The sequence below is a fragment of the Patagioenas fasciata genome, chromosome 12 (genome assembly GCF_037038585.1).
Source record: "Patagioenas fasciata isolate bPatFas1 chromosome 12, bPatFas1.hap1, whole genome shotgun sequence".
In the NCBI taxonomy this organism is placed as follows: Eukaryota; Metazoa; Chordata; class Aves; order Columbiformes; family Columbidae; genus Patagioenas; species Patagioenas fasciata.
In genome coordinates, this window is record NC_092531.1 from 4,742,252 (window position 1) to 4,758,988 (window position 16,737).

Genomic DNA, 16,737 nt, shown 5'->3' on the forward strand with positions numbered 1-16,737 from the left:
CACCTGCGGTGTGGTGGGGCAGAGTCAGGGCAGTCAGTTTTGTCGAGCCAGGGACGGGTCAGCCCCAGCTGGGACGTAGCCCATCCAAGCGGTGCCACTGTGACTGTTTGAGGAAGGGGACGCTCACTCACAGGTCCCACTTTCCATGAACCATCCTAAGAGCATCCTGCCTCATGAGTATTAGCCTCATCTAAGTGTTCCTGCTCCGGCAGGGGGATTGGACAAGATGATCTTTTGAGGTCCCTTCCAATCCCTAACATTCTGTGATTCTGTGATACTCTCCTTTAGTTTAAAACCATCGCCCCTTGTCCAGTCACAACAGGCCTTGATAAAAACTTTGTTCCCCATCTTTCTTATAAACCCTCTTCAAGTACTGAAGGGCCACAACAAGGTCTCCTGAGTGCCTTCTCTTCTCCAGGCTGGACAGCCCCTATTCTCTCAGCCTTTCTTCATAGGACAGGTTCTCCATCCCTCTGATCATTTTTTGCGGCCTCCTCTGGAAGCCTCTCCAGGAGGTCCGTGTCTTTCCTGTTAGCTGCCGTTGGGACTCCAGAGCTGGATGCAGTGCTCCAGGTGGTGTCTCTTGAGAGCACAGGGACAGAATCACCTCCCTGAACCTGCTGGCCACGCTCCTTTTGATGCAGCCAAGGCTACGGTTGGATTTCTGGGCTGCGAGTGCACATTGCAGGCTCATGTCTATGTCATGTAGATATTCATCAGAGACAGCTCTTCACGCTCTATCAATTTCTTGATGGAGAGGGCAACGCCTTCACCCTTCCTTCCTCACCTGCCGCTTCTGAACCTGCTGTAGCCGTCAATAGCGGCACTCCAGTCGTGGGACTTGTCCCACTAAGCTTCAGTAACGGCCACTAGGGTGAAGCCTTCTAGCAGCACAGTGGCTTCCAGCTCCTCCTGTTTCTTGCCCATGCTGTGTGCATTGATGTAGAGGCACTTTAGCTGGGCTGTAACCTGCGTTGCCTTCCTAGAGGAACACACTTTAATTCCTTTGAGGTATTTCACTGGTGCTTCCCTGTTGGCTCCTATTACCTCAGGAGCTCCTGGCTCATCCTCACAGGACTTCAAGTGTGCTGCAGTGTACCCAGCACGTCTCAGAGCATCAGGCCCTCACTCGCACCCCACCCCTCTCAACTCAGCATGTCATTCCACAGCCTTGTCATGGGTGGGCCTGATATCATTCCCCCTCCCTCTTCAAGTCTAGTTTAAAGCTCTGCCGATGAGCTCCACTAGCCTGAGAGCACATTTATCCCAGTAAAGGTGAATGTCTCACTTGGGATCCCAAAGCCAGGAGACATCAACAGGGAACTGCGTGATTTTTATGTGGCCTGCAAAGGTGACAGGACTACTGGTGACTCTTGTACTGATGTGGGCCATGGCACTTAATGCCATCGCAGATCTGTTCAGTTCCAGGACCAAAGTTCTTTGATCAAGAAGCACTGCCTCTTCCCTAGAAGATCTCCGGTTGGTACAAGCCATCCTTTCCTCACTGGGAATAACAGAAGAGCTTGGTGTCACGGTGCTGTCCCATAGACATGAGGGGCAGAGACAGACACCACTTTCTGCTTGTTTTCATTCCCCCCTTCAGGCAGGAGGGAGAGACTGCCTCTGCTTCGTCTCATCGGGGTCTCTCCATGGTGATGCCTGGCTCTTCATCCACGGTGCGCTATGGTTTCTCTCCTTCACCCTGCCAAATGAGGGTGCTCGAGAGAAACACTGGTGCAGTAACAACTGCTTGGGGCTGAGACCGCTTAATCACAGGCAGCAGCTAAACGCCTGCACAGCCGCTAGCTCACCCCCCTCACCCCCAGCCCAGAGGGACAGCAGAGAGAATAGGAAAGGCTGGAAAATTAATGGGTCACCATACAGACAGTTTAATAGGTGAAGGAAAGAGAGAAAAACATGATGATGCCATCCAAGCCTCAGGAGTGGATTGACGTGCAGCCACTCTCCAGGCATCGGATACTCTTCAGAGGCACCATGAGGTAGTGCTGGGACTCCTCCCTGCGTACTGGCAGCATGGCTGAGCTGCCAGGAGGTGCACATTCTGTCCCACAGCTCAGTTCTGTCCTGATGATCCGAGGGAAGGACTAGGAAATCCCTCAGCTGTGTTGTCCCTCAGGATCAGTGTCTCATGTGCCACAGCTTTTCCTGTGCCGTCTCTGGTGAAGGCTGTGTTTGTTGGCCATGACAGAGAGATCACTTGGGACAACCAACATCAAGCCGTTGACTCTTTGAGCGTGACCATCCAGCCAATTCCTTATCCAGCGAGTAGTCCACACAACAAATTTATATCTCTACATTGCAGAGACAAGGATTTTGTACAGGACAGCATGAAATGCTTCACACAAGTCCAGGTAGATGGTGTCAGTCACTCTTCCCTTACCCACCAAAGTTGTAACACCGTTGTGGAAGGCCACTCAGTTTGTCAGGCAAGATTTGTGCTTGGGGAAGGCATGTGGGCTGTCACTAAGCACCTCTCTGTTTTCCATGTGCCTTAACCTAGTTTCCAGGAGGATCTGCTGCATGGTCTTGCTGGGCACAGAGGTGAGACTGACCAGCATCTAGTTGCCCAGGTCTTCCTTTTTTCACCTTTGAAGAGTGTGGCTTCAGTTTCCCCTTTTCCAGTCACTGGGAACTTCACCAGCCTGCCACAACTACTCAAATTTGATGACTAGTGCCTTAGTACTTTGACCTGTCAGTTCCCTCAGGGCCCTCAGAGCTATCTTATAAGGCCCCACCGACCGGTGTACGTTCATGTTCTTTAGATGGTCTCAAACCTGATCTTCTGCTACGGTGGGGGATACTTCATCCTCCCAGTCTCTGCCTTTTCATCCTGTGAATCTGGCGGCATGGCTAAAGCAGTTGCAGGTGAAGACTGAGGCAAAAAGTTTTTGAATACCTCAGCTTTCTCCATGTCGGTTGTAGCCAGCTGTACCCTTTCGCTCGTTGGGGGAGTTCAGTTCCTTTCATCTTCCCTTGTTGTCCTATGTACCCGAAGAAAGAAAAGCCTTGGTAATTTTTCATGTCCCTTGCCAAGTTCAGCTCCAGCTGTGCCTCGGCTTTCCTTAGCCCCTTCTTGCACTCCCAGGCCGTTTCACTATCATCTCCCCAGGATGTGTATCGCAGCCAGCACTACCTGTGCATTTTGGTTTTGCGTCTTAGTTTGGCTAGGAGGTCTTGACTCAGGCAAGCTGGACTCCTGCCTCTCCTGCACGACTTCTTGCACATCCAGACTGAGAGCTGTGATGCCCAAAGCAAAACGTCGTTCAAGGTCTCCCAGCTCCTATTTGCTCCTGTATGTCTGAGGCCAGTTTCCCAAGGGGTCCCATCCACTAGTGCCCTAAACAGACAGACATTTTCCTTTCTGAGGTTTAGGGGGCACTAACTCTACTTTCTACCCATCCAGTACGCCTCAAGACTGAGGATTCTATCAGGGCATGGTAGCTGCAGCACAGGTGAAGCTACAGCCTCACCCAAGGACTCAACCACTGACCTTTTCACATCAAAAAGCAGAATACCTCCTTGCAGGGAAGAGTCACAAAGGAGAGATGCAATTTGTCTTCAGTGCCTTGATTTGATTTGGTTTGATTTGATTTGATTTGATTTGGTTTGATTTAGTGTGGAATGGCACTGTTTGAGTTTGTGCACTCTTTGTTGGGGAAGGCTGAGATGGGTTGCACTGTGCTGGGTTGGATGCAGCTGAGTTGAGTTTGGTGGGGAGATGTTTGGCTTGGTTTCCCAACAAGGACAACGGGCTTTGTATGTGTCCCTGTGTGTGCAGAAGGTGAGCGTGAGCATCCACATGGGGACACAGGCATTCAGTGAGGCCTGTGATGAGCACACTGTTCAGCAGTCCTTGTGGCTCACCCTCTGCCCAAGTCATACAGGCATCAGCAGTACATCAAAGGGGAGGACAAAGAGCTGAGCTGGTCATTCTCATCAGAAAGGTCCAACTGTTTCACTCCTGGACCTGAAGGTGCTGTTCCCAGGGGATGTCGCCTTTGCTTTTCTTCTTCCCACAGGGCATATGAGCTCAGCTCAGAGGATTTATTGTTTACTGAAAAACAAGTCTGTCGAAAGAATGGTTAGGAGTTCAGAGAGCCTTATGACTCCTTGCCTAAAGGTAATTCAAGCCAAAATGGATTTGTTTTTCCCCTCGTGCTCATCCTGCAGACCAACATCCTTTGTGGGATGCGGTAAAGGCAGGGATTCGGAGCTCCCAGGTGCTACTAGGAGGTCGGGGCCAGAGTGAAACTGTTGCCTTAGCGGGTCCAAAAGGTTGAAGAGTGCAAGGGCCGGGCAGAGGATGCGCCACAAAGACTTGGGCTGCCCATTGCCCAAGTGTCTAAGCCACCTGCTAAACTTGTGAGTCTCTGCTGCTCAGGCCAAGGCCCTGAGCTGGAAACAATGGCGAGGTGACTTGAGGTGCTGAATTCCTCAGTGCCTGAAGGGCAGCGTGCAGCGTGGAGGGGCGGTGGCTGTGGGCGTGCTCCAGGAATGGCCGTGGCCAGCACGCCACTGAGCTTCTCTGAGAGCACCTGAGACGAGAGGGACAACCACGTCCCCTGGCCTTAGGGGGCAACGTAATGACTGCAGCACCTCAAAGGGCAGGCACACTTTGGTCTCCGTCACGTGTTACATGCGAGCAAATCCTCTCAGATGAAAGGGGAAAGAACTAATCATCCAGGAGACCTCTGCAAGCAAATACTGCTAGTTAGCCAAGTGCTTCATGCACGAAGAATGCTTCTGGATGCCCAAGGATTGGAGGCAGGGTATAAAAGTCCATGTCTCTCCAGGCCTGCCAAACACTGCCCTTGCTGCCATCTCCTCAGTCGGCTAGGTAAGTCCGAGCTGAGCACACAGTGGCTCTTTCTGTGAGCACGCTTGTGCTTCTGACCCGTCCTCTTCCCTCGGCTTCCATCTGGGGCTCATGCCCGGCTCTGTGTTTCAGCTCTGCCTCCCTCGCCGAGAGATGTCTTGCTACAGACCCTGCCTCCCTTTCCCCTGCGGACCAGCCCCCCTTGCAAACAGCTGCAACGAGCCTTGCGTTCTGCGGTGCGCTGACTCCACCACCGTCATCGAGCCCTCCCCGGTGGTGGTCACCCTGCCGGGCCCCATCCTCACCTCTTTCCCTCAGAGCACAGCCGTGGGGTCCTCTCTGTCAGCTGCTGTTGGGAGTTCCCTCAGCGCTGGAGGGGTCCCCGTCTCTTCCGGGGGAGCCCTTGGCTTTGGGAGATTCACAGGCCTTGGGAGCGGTCTGTGTGGGCCCCTGCGTTCCTGCAACCTGTACTAGTAGGGCCAGCGGATCGCTCACCTTGGGAAGAACAACCAGGAATGGAGAAACGAGATGCCTGGTGTTCCCAGCGTATGAGATACCTGCCTCATCCTCGTCCTCTGACTGGAGGGGAGCCATGTGTCATCCCTTGACATCATGCCCTTCTTGCTCTTAGTCTTCCTTTGCTTTCCCTGCTACTGCCAGGTAGCACACCCATCCTCGCTGCTGGGCTTCAAAGCTTTCGCTGATGACCAGGGCAACACACTCCACCCACCCTTGCTGTGGGTGGCAGAGGATTCTCACCATCTGCGGCTGCAATGGGGAGAAAGGAGTGCCTTGCATGCCACTGCAAAAAGTGATGTCCTCTTGCCCTGGCGAGCCCTGGGCCTCTCACGCTCAGTGCTCTTCCACCTTCCTTTAAAAATTAAACTTTGTCTTCTCATTAAAGAAATGTTGCATCCCAGCCTGAGCCTCCGTGTGTTCCTTTCTCCTGAAGTTGCAACTTTGTTCTGGGCACCGTGTGCTGTGGGGCTGGTGATTTTCTCCACAGGTCGATGCACAATTTCCTGCTCAGCCTTTCCACGCTGCCCTTGCCTCACCCCTGGCCACATGCACGCCAGTCGCTTTGAGATGGACTTTCGCTTGGTCTCCCACCAAGCCTTCGTGGTGACTGCTGAGGATGGAAGTGGGCAGGCCCATCAGGGAAAGGCAGAGAGGGGCTTTTGGAGGCATGCTGATGGAGACGGTGAGACACCTCTCTCTTGCCACCTGCGGTGTGGTGGGGCAGAGTCAGGGCAGTCAGTTTTGTCGAGCCAGGGACGGGTCAGCCCCAGCTGGGACGTAGCCCATCCAAGCGGTGCCACTGTGACTGTTTGAGGAAGGGGACGCTCACTCACAGGTCCCACTTTCCATGAACCATCCTAAGAGCATCCTGCCTCATGAGTATTAGCCTCATCTAAGTGTTCCTGCTCCGGCAGGGGGATTGGACAAGATGATCTTTTGAGGTCCCTTCCAATCCCTAACATTCTGTGATTCTGTGATACTCTCCTTTAGTTTAAAACCATCGCCCCTTGTCCAGTCGCAACAGGCCTTGATAAAAACTTTGTTCCCCATCTTTCTTATAAACCCTCTTCAAGTACTGAAGGGCCACAACAAGGTCTCCTGAGTGCCTTCTCTTCTCCAGGCTGGACAGCCCCTATTCTCTCAGCCTTTCTTCATAGGACAGGTTCTCCATCCCTCTGATCATTTTTTGCGGCCTCCTCTGGAAGCCTCTCCAGGAGGTCCGTGTCTTTCCTGTTAGCTGCCGTTGGGACTCCAGAGCTGGATGCAGTGCTCCAGGTGGTGTCTCTTGAGAGCACAGGGACAGAATCACCTCCCTGAACCTGCTAGCCACGCTCCTTTTGATGCAGCCAAGGCTACGGTTGGATTTCTGGGCTGCGAGTGCACATTGCAGGCTCATGTCTATGTCATGTAGATATTCATCAGAGACAGCTCTTCACGCTCTATCAATTTCTTGATGGAGAGGGCAACGCCTTCACCCTTCCTTCCTCAGCTGCCGCTTCTGAACCTGCTGTAGCCGTCAATAGCGGCACTCCAGTCGTGGGACTTGTCCCACTAAGCTTCAGTAATGGCCACTAGGGTGAAGCCTTCTAGCAGCACAGTGGCTTCCAGCTCCTCCTGTTTCTTGCCCATGCTGTGTGCATTGATGTAGAGGCACTTTAGCTGGGCTGTAACCTGCGTTGCCTTCCTAGAGGAACACACTTTAATTCCTTTGAGGTATTTCAGTGGTGCTTCCCTGTTGGCTCCTATTACCTCAGGAGCTCCTGGCTCATCCTCACAGGACTTCAAGTGTGCTGCAGTGTACCCAGCACGTCTCAGAGCATCAGGCCCTCACTCGCACCCCACCCCTCTCAACTCAGCATGTCATTCCACAGCTTTGTCATGGGTGGGCCTGATATCATTCCCCCTCCCTCTTCAAGTCTAGTTTAAAGCTCTGCCGATGAGCTCCACTAGCCTGAGAGCACATTTATCCCAGTAAAGGTGAATGTCTCACTTGGGATCCCAAAGCCAGGAGACATCAACAGGGAACTGCGTGATTTTTATGTGGCCTGCAAAGGTGACAGGACTACTGGTGACTCTTGTGCTGATGTGGGCGATGGCACTTAATGCCATCGCAGATCTGTTCAGTTCCAGGACCAAAGTTCTTTGATCAAGAAGCACTGCCTCTTCCCTAGAAGATCTCCGGTTGGTACAAGCCATCCTTTCCTCACTGGGAATAACAGAAGAGCTTGGTGTCACGGTGCTGTCCCATAGACATGAGGGGCAGAGACAGACACCACTTTCTGCTTGTTTTCATTCCCCCCTTCAGGCAGGAGGGAGAGACTGCCTCTGCTTCGTCTCATCGGGGTCTCTCCATGGTGATGCCTGGCTCTTCATCCACGGTGCGCTATGGTTTCTCTCCTTCACCCTGCCAAATGAGGGTGCTCGAGAGAAACACTGGTGCAGTAACAACTGCTTGGGGCTGAGACCGCTTAATCACAGGCAGCAGCTAAACGCCTGCACAGCCGCTAGCTCACCCCCCTCACCCCCAGCCCAGAGGGACAGCAGAGAGAATAGGAAAGGCTGGAAAATTAATGGGTCACCATACAGACAGTTTAATAGGTGAAGGAAAGAGAGAAAAACATGATGATGCCATCCAAGCCTCAGGAGTGGATTGACGTGCAGCCACTCTCCAGGCATCGGATACTCTTCAGAGGCACCATGAGGTAGTGCTGGGACTCCTCCCTGCGTACTGGCAGCATGGCTGAGCTGCCAGGAGGTGCACATTCTGTCCCACAGCTCAGTTCTGTCCTGATGATCCGAGGGAAGGACTAGGAAATCCCTCAGCTGTGTTGTCCCTCAGGATCAGTGTCTCATGTGCCACAGCTTTTCCTGTGCCGTCTCTGGTGAAGGCTGTGTTTGTTGGCCATGACAGAGAGATCACTTGGGACAACCAACATCAAGCCGTTGACTCTTTGAGCGTGACCATCCAGCCAATTCCTTATCCAGCGAGTAGTCCACACAACAAATTTATATCTCTACATTGCAGAGACAAGGATTTTGTACAGGACAGCATGAAATGCTTCACACAAGTCCAGGTAGATGGTGTCAGTCACTCTTCCCTTACCCACCAAAGTTGTAACACCGTTGTGGAAGGCCACTCAGTTTGTCAGGCAAGATTTGTGCTTGGGGAAGGCATGTGGGCTGTCACTAAGCACCTCTCTGTTTTCCATGTGCCTTAACCTAGTTTCCAGGAGGATCTGCTGCATGGTCTTGCTGGGCACAGAGGTGAGACTGACCAGCATCTAGTTGCCCAGGTCTTCCTTTTTTCACCTTTTAAGAGTGTGGCTTCAGTTTCCCCTTTTCCAGTCACTGGGAACTTCACCAGCCTGCCACAACTACTCAAATTTGATGACTAGTGCCTTAGTACTTTGACCTGTCAGTTCCCTCAGGGCCCTCAGAGCTATCTTATAAGGTCCCACCGACTGGTGTACGTTCATGTTCTTTAGATGGTCTCAAACCTGATCTTCTGCTACGGTGGGGGATACTTCATCCTCCCAGTCTCTGCCTTTTCATCCTGTGAATCTGGCGGCATGGCTAAAGCAGTTGCAGGTGAAGACTGAGGCAAAAAGTTTTTGAATACCTCAGCTTTCTCCATGTCGGTTGTAGCCAGCTGTACCCTTTCGCTCGTTGGGGGAGTTCAGTTCCTTTCATCTTCCCTTGTTGTCCTATGTACCCGAAGAAAGAAAAGCCTTGGTAATTTTTCATGTCCCTTGCCAAGTTCAGCTCCAGCTGTGCCTCGGCTTTCCTTAGCCCCTTCTTGCACTCCCAGGCCGTTTCACTATCATCTCCCCAGGATGTGTATCGCAGCCAGCACTACCTGTGCATTTTGGTTTTGCGTCTTAGTTTGGCTAGGAGGTCTTGACTCAGGCAAGCTGGACTCCTGCCTCTCCTGCACGACTTCTTGCACATCCAGACTGAGAGCTGTGATGCCCAAAGCAAAACGTCTTTCAAGGTCTCCCAGCTCCTATTTGCTCCTGTATGTCTGAGGCCAGTTTCCCAAGGGGTCCCATCCACTAGTGCCCTAAACAGACAGACATTTTCCTTTCTGAGGTTTAGGGGGCACTAACTCTACTTTCTACCCATCCAGTACGCCTCAAGACTGAGGATTCTATCAGGGCATGGTAGCTGCAGCACAGGTGAAGCTACAGCCTCACCCAAGGACTCAACCACTGACCTTTTCACATCAAAAAGCAGAATACCTCCTTGCAGGGAAGAGTCACAAAGGAGAGATGCAATTTGTCTTCAGTGCCTTGATTTGATTTGGTTTGATTTGATTTGATTTGATTTGGTTTGATTTAGTGTGGAATGGCACTGTTTGAGTTTGTGCACTCTTTGTTGGGGAAGGCTGAGATGGGTTGCACTGTGCTGGGTTGGATGCAGCTGAGTTGAGTTTGGTGGGGAGATGTTTGGCTTGGTTTCCCAACAAGGACAACGGGCTTTGTATGTGTCCCTGTGTGTGCAGAAGGTGAGCGTGAGCATCCACATGGGGACACAGGCATTCAGTGAGGCCTGTGATGAGCACACTGTTCAGCAGTCCTTGTGGCTCACCCTCTGCCCAAGTCATACAGGCATCAGCAGTGCATCAAAGGGGAGGACAAAGAGCTGAGCTGGTCATTCTCATCAGAAAGGTCCAACTGTTTCACTCCTGGACCTGAAGGTGCTGTTCCCAGGGGATGTCGCCTTTGCTTTTCTTCTTCCCACAGGGCATATGAGCTCAGCTCAGAGGATTTATTGTTTACTGAAAAACAAGTCTGTCGAAAGAATGGTTAGGAGTTCAGAGAGCCTTATGACTCCTTGCCTAAAGGTAATTCAAGCCAAAATGGATTTGTTTTTCCCCTCGTGCTCATCCTGCAGACCAACATCCTTTGTGGGATGCGGTAAAGGCAGGGATTCGGAGCTCCCAGGTGCTACTAGGAGGTCGGGGCCAGAGTGAAACTGTTGCCTTAGCGGGTCCAAAAGGTTGAAGAGTGCAAGGGCCGGGCAGAGGATGCGCCACAAAGACTTGGGCTGCCCATTGCCCAAGTGTCTAAGCCACCTGCTAAACTTGTGAGTCTCTGCTGCTCAGGCCAAGGCCCTGAGCTGGAAACAATGGCGAGGTGACTTGAGGTGCTGAATTCCTCAGTGCCTGAAGGGCAGCGTGCAGCGTGGAGGGGCGGTGGCTGTGGGCGTGCTCCAGGAATGGCCGTGGCCAGCACGCCACTGAGCTTCTCTGAGAGCACCTGAGACGAGAGGGACAACCACGTCCCCTGGCCTTAGGGGGCAACGTAATGACTGCAGCACCTCAAAGGGCAGGCACACTTTGGTCTCCGTCACGTGTTACATGCGAGCAAATCCTCTCAGATGAAAAGGGAAAGAACTAATCATCCAGGAGACCTCTGCAAGCAAATACTGCTAGTTAGCCAAGTGCTTCATGCACGAAGAATGCTTCTGGATGCCCAAGGATTGGAGGCAGGGTATAAAAGTCCATGCCTCTCCAGGCCTGCCAAACACTGCCCTTGCTGCCATCTCCTCAGTCGGCTAGGTAAGTCCGAGCTGAGCACACAGTGGCTCTTTCTGTGAGCACGCTTGTGCTTCTGACCCGTCCTCTTCCCTCGGCTTCCATCTGGGGCTCATGCCCGGCTCTGTGTTTCAGCTCTGCCTCCCTCGCCGAGAGATGTCTTGCTACAGACCCTGCCTCCCTTTCCCCTGCGGACCAGCCCCCCTTGCAAACAGCTGCAACGAGCCTTGCGTTCTGCGGTGCGCTGACTCCACCACCGTCATCGAGCCCTCCCCGGTGGTGGTCACCCTGCCGGGCCCCATCCTCACCTCTTTCCCTCAGAGCACAGCCGTGGGGTCCTCTCTGTCAGCTGCTGTTGGGAGTTCCCTCAGCGCTGGAGGGGTCCCCGTCTCTTCCGGGGGAGCCCTTGGCTTTGGGAGATTCACAGGCCTTGGGAGCGGTCTGTGTGGGCCCCTGCGTTCCTGCAACCTGTACTAGTAGGGCCAGCGGATCGCTCACCTTGGGAAGAACAACCAGGAATGGAGAAACGAGATGCCTGGTGTTCCCAGCGTATGAGATACCTGCCTCATCCTCGTCCTCTGACTGGAGGGGAGCCATGTGTCATCCCTTGACATCATGCCCTTCTTGCTCTTAGTCTTCCTTTGCTTTCCCTGCTACTGCCAGGTAGCACACCCATCCTCGCTGCTGGGCTTCAAAGCTTTCGCTGATGACCAGGGCAACACACTCCACCCACCCTTGCTGTGGGTGGCAGAGGATTCTCACCATCTGCGGCTGCAATGGGGAGAAAGGAGTGCCTTGCATGCCACTGCAAAAAGTGATGTCCTCTTGCCCTGGCGAGCCCTGGGCCTCTCACGCTCAGTGCTCTTCCACCTTCCTTTAAAAATTAAACTTTGTCTTCTCATTAAAGAAATGTTGCATCCCAGCCTGAGCCTCCGTGTGTTCCTTTCTCCTGAAGTTGCAACTTTGTTCTGGGCACCGTGTGCTGTGGGGCTGGTGATTTTCTCCACAGGTCGATGCACAATTTCCTGCTCAGCCTTTCCACGCTGCCCTTGCCTCACCCCTGGCCACGTGCAGGCCAGTCGCTTTGAGATGGACTTTCGCTTGGTCTCCCACCAAGCCTTCGTGGTGACTGCTGAGGATGGAAGTGGGCAGGCCCATCAGGGAAAGGCAGAGAGGGGCTTTTGGAGGCATGCTGATGGAGACGGTGAGACACCTCTCTCTTGCCACCTGCGGTGTGGTGGGGCAGAGTCAGGACAGTCAGTTTTGTCGAGCCAGGGACGGGTCAGCCCCAGCTGGGACGTAGCCCATCCAAGCGGTGCCACTGTGACTGTTTGAGGAAGGGGACGCTCACTCACAGGTCCCACTTTCCATGAACCATCCTAAGAGCATCCTGCCTCATGAGTATTAGCCTCATCTAAGTGTTCCTGCTCCGGCAGGGGGATTGGACAAGATGATCTTTTGAGGTCCCTTCCAATCCCTAACATTCTGTGATTCTGTGATACTCTCCTTTAGTTTAAAACCATCGCCCCTTGTCCAGTCGCAACAGGCCTTGATAAAAACTTTGTTCCCCATCTTTCTTATAAACCCTCTTCAAGTACTGAAGGGCCACAACAAGGTCTCCTGAGTGCCTTCTCTTCTCCAGGCTGGACAGCCCCTATTCTCTCAGCCTTTCTTCATAGGACAGGTTCTCCATCCCTCTGATCATTTTTTGCGGCCTCCTCTGGAAGCCTCTCCAGGAGGTCCGTGTCTTTCCTGTTAGCTGCCGTTGGGACTCCAGAGCTGGATGCAGTGCTCCAGGTGGTGTCTCTTGAGAGCACAGGGACAGAATCACCTCCCTGAACCTGCTAGCCACGCTCCTTTTGATGCAGCCAAGGTTACGGTTGGGTTTCTGGGCTGCGAGTGCACATTGCAGGCTCATGTCTATGTCATGTAGATATTCATCAGAGACAGCTCTTCACGCTCTATCAATTTCTTGATGGAGAGGGCAACGCCTTCACCCTTCCTTCCTCAGCTGCCGCTTCTGAACCTGCTGTAGCCGTCAATAGCGGCACTCCAGTCGTGGGACTTGTCCCACTAAGCTTCAGTAACGGCCACTAGGGTGAAGCCTTCTAGCAGCACAGTGGCTTCCAGCTCCTCCTGTTTCTTGCCCATGCTGTGTGCATTGATGTAGAGGCACTTTAGCTGGGCTGTAACCTGCGTTGCCTTCCTAGAGGAACACACTTTAATTCCTTTGAGGTATTTCAGTGGTGCTTCCCTGTTGGCTCCTATTACCTCAGGAGCTCCTGGCTCATCCTCACAGGACTTCAAGTGTGCTGCAGTGTACCCAGCACGTCTCAGAGCATCAGGCCCTCACTCGCACCCCACCCCTCTCAACTCAGCATGTCATTCCACAGCTTTGTCATGGGTGGGCCTGATATCATTCCCCCTCCCTCTTCAAGTCTAGTTTAAAGCTCTGCCGATGAGCTCCACTAGCCTGAGAGCACATTTATCCCAGTAAAGGTGAATGTCTCACTTGGGATCCCAAAGCCAGGAGACATCAACAGGGAACTGCGTGATTTTTATGTGGCCTGCAAAGGTGACAGGACTACTGGTGACTCTTGTGCTGATGTGGGCCATGGCACTTAATGCCATCGCAGATCTGTTCAGTTCCAGGACCAAAGTTCTTTGATCAAGAAGCACTGCCTCTTCCCTAGAAGATCTCCGGTTGGTACAAGCCATCCTTTCCTCACTGGGAATAACAGAAGAGCTTGGTGTCACGGTGCTGTCCCATAGACATGAGGGGCAGAGACAGACACCACTTTCTGCTTGTTTTCATTCCCCCCTTCAGGCAGGAGGGAGAGACTGCCTCTGCTTCGTCTCATCGGGGTCTCTCCATGGTGATGCCTGGCTCTTCATCCACGGTGCGCTATGGTTTCTCTCCTTCACCCTGCCAAATGAGGGTGCTCGAGAGAAACACTGGTGCAGTAACAACTGCTTGGGGCTGAGACCGCTTAATCACAGGCAGCAGCTAAACACCTGCACAGCCGCTAGCTCACCCCCCTCACCCCCAGCCCAGAGGGACAGCAGAGAGAATAGGAAAGGTTGGAAAATTAATGGGTCACCATACAGACAGTTTAATAGGTGAAGGAAAGAGAGAAAAACATGATGATGCCATCCAAGCCTCAGGAGTGGATTGTTGTGCAGCCACTCTCCAGGCATCGGATACTCTTCAAAGGCACCATGAGGTAGTGCTGGGACTCCTCCCTGCGTACTGGCAGCATGGCTGAGCTGCCAGGAGGTGCACATTCTGTCCCACAGCTCAGTTCTGTCCTGATGATCCGAGGGAAGGACTAGGAAATCCCTCAGCTGTGTTGTCCCTCAGGATCAGTGTCTCATGTGCCACAGCTTTTCCTGTGCCGTCTCTGGTGAAGGCTGTGTTTGTTGGCCATGACAGAGAGATCACTTGGGATAACCAACATCAAGCCGTTGACTCTTTGAGCGTGACCATCCAGCCAATTCCTTATCCAGCGAGTAGTCCACACAACAAATTTATATCTCTACATTGCAGAGACAAGGATTTTGTACAGGACAGCATGAAATGCTTCACACAAGTCCAGGTAGATGGTGTCAGTCACTCTTCCCTTACCCACCAAAGTTGTAACACCGTTGTGGAAGGCCACTCAGTTTGTCAGGCAAGATTTGCGCTTGGGGAAGGCATGTGGGCTGTCACTAAGCACCTCTCTGTTTTCCATGTGCCTTAACCTAGTTTCCAGGAGGATCTGCTGCATGGTCTTGCTGGGCACAGAGGTGAGACTGACCAGCATCTAGTTGCCCAGGTCTTCCTTTTTTCACCTTTTAAGAGTGTGGCTTCAGTTTCCCCTTTTCCAGTCACTGGGAACTTCACCAGCCTGCCACAACTACTCAAATTTGATGACTAGTGCCTTAGTACTTTGACCTGTCAGTTCCCTCAGGGCCCTCAGAGCTATCTTATAAGGCCCCACCGACTGGTGTACGTTCATGTTCTTTAGATGGTCTCAAACCTGATCTTCTGCTACGGTGGGGGATACTTCATCCTCCCAGTCTCTGCCTTTTCATCCTGTGAATCTGGCGGCATGGCTAAAGCAGTTGCAGGTGAAGACTGAGGCAAAAAGTTTTTGAATACCTCAGCTTTCTCCATGTCGGTTGTAGCCAGCTGTATCCTTTTGCTCGTTGGGGGAGTTCAGTTCCTTTCATCTTCCCTTGCTGTCCTATGTACCCGAAGAAAGAAAAGCCTTGGTAATTTTTCATGTCCCTTGCCAAGTTCAGCTCCAGCTGTGCCTCGGCTTTCCTTAGCCCCTTCTTGCACTCCCAGGCCGTTTCACTATCATCTCCCCAGGATGTGTATCGCAGCCAGCACTACCTGTGCATTTTGGTTTTGCGTCTTAGTTTGGCTAGGAGGTCTTGACTCAGGCAAGCTGGACTCCTGCCTCTCCTGCACGACTTCTTGCACATCCAGACTGAGAGCTGTGATGCCCAAAGCAAAACGTCGTTCAAGGTCTCCCAGCTCCTATTTGCTCCTGTATGTCTGAGGCCAGTTTCCCAAGGGGTCCCATCCACTAGTGCCCTAAACAGACAGACATTTTCCTTTCTGAGGTTTAGGGGGCACTAACTCTGCTTTCTACCCATCCAGTACGCCTCAAGACTGAGGATTCTATCAGGGCATGGTAGCTGCAGCACAGGTGAAGCTACAGCCTCACCCAAGGACTCAACCACTGACCTTTTCACATCAAAAAGCAGAATACCTCCTTGCAGGGAAGAGTCACAAAGGAGAGATGCAATTTGTCTTCAGTGCCTTGATTTGATTTGGTTTGATTTGATTTGATTTGATTTGGTTTGATTTAGTGTGGAATGGCACTGTTTGAGTTTGTGCACTCTTTGTTGGGGAAGGCTGAGATGGGTTGCACTGTGCTGGGTTGGATGCAGCTGAGTTGAGTTTGGTGGGGAGATGTTTGGCTTGGTTTCCCAACAAGGACAACGGGCTTTGTATGTGTCCCTGTGTGTGCAGAAGGTGAGCGTGAGCATCCACATGGGGACACAGGCATTCAGTGAGGCCTGTGATGAGCACACTGTTCAGCAGTCCTTGTGGCTCACCCTCTGCCCAAGTCATACAGGCATCAGCAGTGCATCAAAGGGGAGGACAAAGAGCTGAGCTGGTCATTCTCATCAGAAAGGTCCAACTGTTTCACTCCTGGACCTGAAGGTGCTGTTCCCAGGGGATGTCGCCTTTGCTTTTCTTCTTCCCACAGGGCATATGAGCTCAGCTCAGAGGATTTATTGTTTACTGAAAAACAAGTCTGTCGAAAGAATGGTTAGGAGTTCAGAGAGCCTTATGACTCCTTGCCTAAAGGTAATTCAAGCCAAAATGGATTTGTTTTTCCCCTCGTGCTCATCCTGCAGACCAACATCCTTTGTGGGATGCGGTAAAGGCAGGGATTCGGAGCTCCCAGGTGCTACTAGGAGGTCGGGGCCAGAGTGAAACTGTTGCCTTAGCGGGTCCAAAAGGTTGAAGAGTGCAAGGGCCGGGCAGAGGATGCGCCACAAAGACTTGGGCTGCCCATTGCCCAAGTGTCTAAGCCACCTGCTAAACTTGTGAGTCTCTGCTGCTCAGGCCAAGGCCCTGAGCTGGAAACAATGGCGAGGTGACTTGAGGTGCTGAATTCCTCAGTGCCTGAAGGGCAGCGTGCAGCGTGGAGGGGCGGTGGCTGTGGGCGTGCTCCAGGAATGGCCGTGGCCAGCACGCCACTGAGCTTCTCTGAGAGCACCTGAGACGAGAGGGACAACCACGTCCCCTGGCCTTAGGGGGCAACGTAATGACTGCAGCACCTCA